Source organism: Odocoileus virginianus, chromosome 4, assembly GCF_023699985.2.
Source record: "Odocoileus virginianus isolate 20LAN1187 ecotype Illinois chromosome 4, Ovbor_1.2, whole genome shotgun sequence".
In the NCBI taxonomy this organism is placed as follows: domain Eukaryota; kingdom Metazoa; phylum Chordata; class Mammalia; order Artiodactyla; family Cervidae; genus Odocoileus; species Odocoileus virginianus.
The window spans coordinates 85,596,716-85,605,104 of record NC_069677.1 but is presented as its reverse complement, the minus strand read 5'-3'; the positions used below and the strand labels follow the sequence as shown (position 1 = coordinate 85,605,104).

Below are 8,389 nucleotides of genomic sequence, written 5' to 3'. Positions count from 1 at the left end.
AGGCATCTTCTTTACCCTTAGCACTACCTGGGGAGCCTAGTTCCTACTGTACACCAAAGTGAATCAGCTGTGTTTTTATATATATCTCCTCCTTTTTGGATTTAGGTCGCCACAGAGCATTGAGTAGTTTCTGTGCTGTACAGTAGCTTCTCTCTTTTTTTTTTTTCCATTTATTTTTATTAGTTGGAGGCTAATTACTTTACATCATTGCAGTGGTTTTTGTCATACATTGAAATGAGTTAGCCATGGATTTACATGTATTCCCCATCCCGGTCCCCCCTCCTCTTTAATTATCTATTTTGTGCATAGTTTGCTCAGTCGCTCTTTGTAGCCCCATGGACTGTAGTCTGCCAGACTCCTCTTGTCTGCAGAATTTTCCAGCCAAGAATACTGGAGTGTAGCACCATTTCCTTTTCCAGGGGATCTTCCTGACCCAGGGCTCGAACCCTCATCTCTTGTGTCTCCTGCATTAGCAGGTGGACTCTTGACCACTAGCACCTCCTGGGAAGCCCTTACACATAGTAACACTAGTGTATGTAAGTCAATCCCCATCCCAGATTCATCCCACTCACCCCTCCCCTCTTGGTGTCCATACATTTGCTTTCTACGTGGATGTCTCTTAAATAGACTTTACTTTTTAGAGGAGGTTTTAGGTTTATAATAAAATTGAGCAGAAGTTTCAGAGATGTCTCAAACACTGCCCTACCTCCACACAAGCATGACCTCCCCATTACCAATAGCCCTGGCCAAAGGGGTACATTTGTTACAGTTGATGAACCTACATTGACATGTCAATGTCACCTAGACTCCATAGTTTACATCAGGGTTCACTCTTGGTGCTACTCCTTCTCTGGGCTTGGACAAGTGTATCATGACATGTATCCACCAGTGCATTGCACAGAGTAGTTTCACTGCCCTAAAAATCCTGATTATTTCTAAGTACAATGAAACCTCACAAATGTCATTTAAATAGCAAAAGAAGGGCTGCCAGTGAAACTTTTTTTCCCTTCCTCTTCCTTTAAGATTGCAAACGTCTTTGACGCGTGGAAGGAGGGCTTTTATTAACTCGGCATTTGTATCATAAGCATAATTCCCAGACAGGCAGGAAAGTCCCAGAATTCTGAGTCATGGTTGTTTGAAAAGATGTTTTGTAAGGCTAGGCATTTGCTCTCACAAATAAAGCATTGATGAGCTCAACAGTTGCTTGAAATGAACCGGGAAAGTTTTATAATATGCACTTGGCCTTCAGAAGACAGTGCTATTTTTTAGAACACTTCCCCCCCACACACCTTTCATCTGTATTCAGATTACAAGAAAAATTTTCTTTTTGGCCAGCTGTCCTGGTCCATGCTCAATGTCAGGGATCCCCATATTTGAAAATAGAAAAACAATTAAACAAGTTCTTCTGGAAGAAGAAGATATCTTTCTGAGACATGCTAGGTATCTGCTCTTGGTGTGTGGGCTGTGGGGTTGCACTGGTGTCTTCTTTCAAGGCGGGAGTCGTGACGTGGAAGGATTCTGCTTGTGAAATACAATTTTGGCAGAAGTGGATCATCTGATGATCAGAATGGTTATTTCTCTTTCCAGGCTGCTGGTAAGAGCTGGAATGTTTTAATGCCCTAGTGCACTTCTCTAATAGAAAGGTCTAGAAATAGAACTGGAGAGCTCAGAAAAGGGCAGAGAATTGGGTAGCTAAGGCTCTGGACACAGATTTATAAGTATGAACTATCTCATGAGGACTTTGCCAACAGCAAATGGCAGGCAATGCTAGCTATCTAAATGGAAAGAAATGCAATTCAAAAAAAGAGAACAGTTCAGCTTGATATAAAGAGCTGGATGTCTTCTTTGGAGAAATGTCTCTAGGTCTTCGGCCCATTTTTTGATTTGGTTGTTTTTGTGATATTAAGCTGCTTGTGCATTTTGGAGATAGATCCCTTTTCAGTTGCTTCGTTTGCAGATATTTTCTCCCACTCGGAGGGTTGCCTTTTCACCTTGGTTATAGCTTCCTTTGCTGTGCCAAGGGCTTCCCTGGTGGCTCAGATGGTAAAAAATCTGGCTGCAACGTGGGAGACCTGGGTTTGATCCCTGGGTTGGGAAGATCCCCTGGGGAAGGGAATGGCAACCCACTCCAGTATTCTTGCCTAGAGAATTCCATGGACAGAGGAGTCTGGCGGGCTATAGTCCATGAGGTCGCAAAGAGTCAGACTAACACAACTGGGCAACTAACATAGCGCTGTACAAAAGGAGTGTAGAGCCCAGGGAACTCTACTCCGTGCTCTGTGGCGACCGAAGTGGGGAGCGAATCCAGAAAAGAGCGGATGTATGTATACATATGGCTGATTCACTTTGTGGGACAACGGAGAGTAACAACATGGTCAAGCAACTATACTCCAGTGAAAATTAACAAAATAAATAAATAAAGAGCTGGAGTTGGGTTGAGGATTCAGTGGGTGGAAATCGAGGAGGTAGGAGGACCTCTGTAGAAATAGGGTCACAGAATTTCAAATACCCAGGTCATGGGCTTAAGTGCCTCATTTCCTCTCTCCCTCTCCTCTAAACTTCCATTTTCTTAACCATTACAAACAGGTTCCTCCCTGACTCAAACTGCCCATTTGGGCCGAGAAGCCTATTCTGAGAGACCCCTGATGTGGAGAGGGGGAATACAGCTCTCTGTTCCAGGAGGTAAGAGAGGGAAAACCATGGGCCGAGCACATGGGCCTTGGCGCACAGCTTCCTCAGCAAAGAAAAATCTCTGAGTTCTCTGTGATGCAGTTGATTTATTTTCTGCTCTTGGATCTGTGGATCCTATAGGGGGTTTTTAAGCTTACTTGCTCCCTCACTTAATGCAGAATCTTCCTGTAATCACAATATTGACTCCTGTTGGAACCCTTCGGGTGATGGATAAGTCAATTCCTCACTTAGCTGGGTCAGTCCCACATATACCATCATGGTAGTACCATCATGTAACCTCCTAGTAAGTCTGACAAAATCCTTACTGCCTGGGGCCCACTCTTAGTGACTCTGATAGGATTGTTCTGGGGGGCGGGTCCTGGCATCAGTATTACTTAAAACTCTTGACATGATGCCAGTAACCCTCTGAGGTTGAGAGCAATGGCTCTGGTGCTTCTCTTATGGAAGTCAGCTTTCCTGGAGGTACCACCCCATCCATGCTAACTCTGTTCTCTGGAGCCAAGTCCATCTCTTCTTTTACATGACAGTCTTTCAGGCTATGAAGTTGGCTTCCCTGCCCCCAGGTTGGTCTTACTTCCCCGAGGCTTTTTCTTCTCCAGGTGAAGTCATTGCTTTGCTCAAAAGTTACTCCTGTGATGTGGTTTTACTTCCCTCACCATCCTGATCATAAGCTACATTGTCAGAATGCCACTTACAGTGTGTGTCTCTTCATGCTTTTGTTTCATTGTGAGCTTGCTGTCAACTAAATCCCCTCAATTTTCCCTCACAAAAGGCTTACAGCTTAGCTGGGGAGACAGGCATGCCAGCAAACCAAAGCTTCCCTATCCTGTAATTATGAAATTGATTCTTAAAGTCTACATACAGGACTTCTATTTACCCTTATTAAATGTCATCTTGTTCTTTTTACCTATTTAATTGTGTCCTGCAAAGATTCTGTAAGTATTGCCTGCTTGGTAAGGCATCTTAGTATCTTTGTCCATGTTATTAATCATAGTAACAGTAAGAGCCCCTGGCCTTCCCAGGTGGTGCTAGTTGTGAAGAACCCACCTGCCAATGCAGGAAACAGAGATGTGGGTTCGATCCCTGAGTTGGGAAGATCCCCTGGAGAAGGGCATGGTAACCCATTTCAGTATTCTTGACTGGAGAATCCCATGGATACAGGAGCCTGGCAGGCTACAGTCCATAACATCACAGAGTCAAACACAACTGAAGCAGTTTAGCATGCATGCATGCAAGAACCTCTAATTATTGACTGTAACACTTATTGACTGATGTGTGTTAGTCACTCAGTCATGTCTGGCTTTTTGTGAACCCATGGACTATAGCCCGCCAGGCTCCTCTGTCCGTGGGATTCTCCAGGCAAGAACACTGGAGTGAGTTGCCATTCCCTTCTCCAGGGGACCTTCCTGACCCAGGGATTGAACTCAGGTCTCTTGCATTGCAGGCAGATTCTTTACCAAATGAGCCACTAGGGAAGTCCTTATTGACTGGAAGCACCACCAGACTGGATTGAAAGAGACAGAAATAAAGCTCCAACTTGTATGGTTATAAAGTAAGTTGAGAAGGCTACAGAATCACCAACTAAGTGTTCTTATGGAAAACAAAGGATGTTACAGGAAGAGACAACAGTCCAGAGGGTGCAGCCAGCATCCACCAGAGAGTCCAGGCTCCAGCCATCCATGCATCTGGAGCACACAATTGCTTTCCAATTGTGCTAATACAGCCTCTTGTTTCTCCCTTCTTTGAACAGGAGTGTCTATTGTGGTTATTCTGTGCTTGTCCCACCATTGTGTGTGGAGTACATGTCTGCAAGTAGGGGTGAAAATAACTAGTCTCTGTCAGTGCAATTCAGTTCATTCACTCAGTCACGTCTGACTCTTTGCAACCCCATGGACTGCAGCATGCTAGGCCTCCCTGTCCATCACCAACTCCCAGAGCTTGCTTAAACTCATGTCCATTGAGTCGGTGGTGCCATCCAACCATCTCATCCTCTGTCATCTCCTTCTCCTCCTGCCTTCAATCTTTCCCAGAATCAGGGTCTTTTCCAATGAGTCAGTTCTTTGCACCAGGTGGCCAAATTATTGGAACTTCAGCTTCAGTATCAGTCCTTCCAATGAGTATTCAGGACTGATTTCCTTTAGGATGGACTGGTTGGATTTCCTTGCTGTCCAAGGGATTCTCAAGAGTCTTCTCCAACACCACAGTTCAAAAGCATCAATTCTTCTGTACTCAGCTTTCCTTACAGTCCAACTCTCACATCCATACATGACTACTGGAAAAACCATAGCTTTGACTAGATGGACCTTTGTGGGTAAAGTAATGTCTCCGCTTTTTAATAGTCTATCTGGTTTTGTCATAGCTTTTCTTCCAAGGAGCAAGAGTCTTTGAATTTCATGGCTGCAGTCACCATCTGCAGTGATTTTGGAGCCCAAGAAAGTAAAGTCTGTCGTTGTTTCCATTTTTTCCCCATCTATTTGCCATGAAGTGATGGGACCGGATGCCATAGTTCATTGCATTCAGATGGTCACACACAACCCTCAGCGAGTTCTTTAGGAAGAGCCACAATAAGGAGCTTCATTTACACTTGGACTTGACTTGTAGTAACGAGACTTTGGTTCGTCTTGCTCCCAGTGTGTGTATCTTGCACGTAATATGTGTCCAGAGGCAGCTTGCATCTGGGCCCTGTAACCGCTTGACAAGTAGATATGAGGAAGTGACATTGTGCCAGTTTTTGGGCCTAGGCCTGAAGACATGGACCACTTCTACCTCCTGTTTCTTGAGATCCTTATTCTTGGAATCCAGCCGCCATGTTGGGAGGAGACTCAAGCTGCTCTGCTGAGATGATTTACTGGGGGAGGAACCAACAGCCAGAACAGTTGCCAGCTAAGGGCGAGTCACCTTGGAAGTGATGGATCAGCCCCAGGAGAGCGGCCCTGGCTCTTTCCAGGAGGGGCAAGGATGAACTCTCCCTCCTGAGCCCTGCTCAAGATGAGGTTCATGGGGCACAGTGAATTGTTGCTGTTTTAAACCGCTAAGTTTGGAGCAAGTTGATTCACAGCAGGAAGAACAGCACCAGGCACTGCACTACTGACTTTTCGTGTATTTTCTTACTTAGTACTCTTAACAGTACAATGCCATAGGCATTATTTCTCCTTCTGATGGATGAGAAAAGGGGGGCTCAATGATACAGTAACATGCCCAAGGTCATACAAGTAGTAAATGGCAGTATTGGGACAGAAACTGAGACATATTGGATTATATGATCCTTTTAACCTCTAAAATGCTGAGTAGGACAGGGCTGAGGTAAGACATCCATGCAGCCATTTAACAAATGCCTGCGGAATGCTCTCTGTGGAGAGAAAAAGAAATAAAACCGTGATAGCTTAGGGAGGAGATAGACGTGAAAACAAATAAATGCATTTGGGTATGGCGTTTTGTGATGGCCGAAGTGAGGGGACACAACCATGTTTTCAGTTTGTTCTCTGTAGGTTTTCTACCAGCACTGATTTATACACGTTTTCATAAAAAAAGTGATAGTGCTGTATAAATATTCTATGACATTTTTTCATATCACTCTCTGTTATGTATAAAAAGCCCACGATTTTAAAGTGGTGATTGTGATTTATTAAACTGCTTCCTACATAAATGTTTCTAACTTTTTTTTTTGTGCTATTTCATGCAATATTGCATCAGATATCTTTATATATATAACACATCTGTGAGTGTTTCTTTAGGAATTCTTGGATCAAAGATAATGATTGTGATTTCTGAAATTATTACCAGAAAAGCTTTATCAGTTTGTCCTTTTACCAAGAATGTATGAAAAAGCCAATTTCCCCCATATTCCACCCTTAGGAACACTGCTTTTATCAGTCTATTAGGTTTTTGTCATGCTGATAGGGGAATAAAGCATTATTCTTGTTTTAATTAGCAATTCCCAGATTATCAGAGCATTTCATTTGCTTTTGGACACTTGTACCTTTATATTGTTTGGAATTTCTGGTTTATATCCTTTCCTGTTTTCTTTTTATAACTTTTTTTCCTATGGACTTGTATGAGTTCTTTAAAGAGTCTAGATATTACCCTCATTAATTGTTGTAAAGATTTTCTATAAGTTTGTTTCTTGTATTTTAATTTTAAAAGGAATCTTTTCTTATGAATGCATTAAATGTTCATGATAGCAAATCTTTGGAGTTTTGTTTTTGGAAATTCTGGTTTTGTCTTGGTTAAAAATGACTTTATCCAAGGTTATAAATTCTCTGTATTTTTGCCTAATATTTATAGTTTTTTAAAAAGATGCTTAGGTTTTCAACTCATCTGGGCTTTGTTTTGGAATATTCTGTATAGAAGGGAAGTCTAGCTTAATTTTTCTTAATAAATACCTAATTGTCTCCACACCACTTATTTGTTTATCCATATTTTTCCCATTGGGTTGTTTCTGTTTCTGGACTCTGTTATTTTATTGATTTATTTCTCTATTCCTGTACCGATAACACACTCTTTTCATTAACTCAGGTTTGAAGTCTGTTTTGATATTTAATAGTTCCCTTTGATCTTTTCAAAACAAAGTTCTAATAGTTTCTCTTTATGATGAACTTGAAAATCATCTTGCCAATTCCATAAAAAGTTATGTTGGACATTATTCAATTGTATTGAATTTACAGATTAATTTGGGGAGAAGTAACATCTTTATAATTTTTATCTTTCCACCTATAATGACTGCATTTACCTTATTAAAAATATCATTAAAGAAAGTGAAAGTGAAGCCACTCAGTCATGTCCGACTCTTTGCAACCCCATGGACTGTAGCCTACCAGGCTCCTCAGTCCATGGAATTTTCTAGGCAAGAATACTGGAGTGGGTTGCCGTTTTCTTCTCCAAAAAATATCATTACATTTTGAAACAGAGATTTTTTATCCTGGTCCTCACCCCTATAAACCCTTATTATTTATTCTTATTGTGGTTCCAACCCACGTTAATACTTGGGTCTCAATCCTCCAAAGTGAAAGTTGCTCAGTCATGTTCGACTCTTTGTGACCCCATGGGCTATATAGTCCATGAATGAATTCTCTAGACCAGAATACTGGAGTGGGTAGCCTTTCCCTTCTCCAGGGGATCTTCCTAGCCCAGGGATCGAACCCAGGTCTCCTGCATTGCAGGCAGATTCTTTACCAGCTGAGCTACAAGGGAAGCCCAAGAATACCGGAGTGGGTAACGTATCCCTTCTCTAGGGGATCTTCCCAACCCAGGAATTGAACCGGGCTCTCCTGCATTGCAGGCCAGTTCTTTACCAACTGAGATATCAGGGAAGCCTGATGACATCATAACTGTCCTAATATTGTCCTGGGAAATCCCATGGACAGAGGGACCTGCCTGCCAGTTACAGTCTACTGGGTCACAAAAGAATGAGCATGACTTAGTGATTAACCAACAACATCATAACTTTCCTAATATTGACCTACTCTTGCATTTTCTAGGTGGATTCTGTTTGGCTATAATTAAAAATAATAATATATTCTGAATTTTATTTGCCAATATATTTTTTAGTATTTTATATCTATATTCATACATTCACAGGTAACTTTGACTTATGGCTTCTTTCACCTTGTCTTCTGATTTTGGAATCAAAGTGATGTTAACTGTGCAGAATGAGTCTGGATTCTCTTTACTATTGTGTACTTTCAGATAAATGTATAAT

At 41.9% G+C, this 8,389-nt stretch overlaps 1 long non-coding RNA gene across 1 annotated transcript in view; it reads left to right on the top strand.

Annotated features, from left to right (window-relative positions):
• Window positions 1-1,400: 1,400 nt before the first annotated feature.
• LOC139034836 (uncharacterized) overlaps window positions 1,401-8,389 on the top strand; it is a 45,408-nt gene continuing 38,419 nt past the window's right edge. The window contains exons 1-2 of the long non-coding RNA XR_011487419.1: window positions 1,401-1,594; window positions 2,587-2,682. This is a non-coding gene — a long non-coding RNA (uncharacterized lncRNA). The remainder of the gene's footprint in view (window positions 1,595-2,586; window positions 2,683-8,389) is intronic.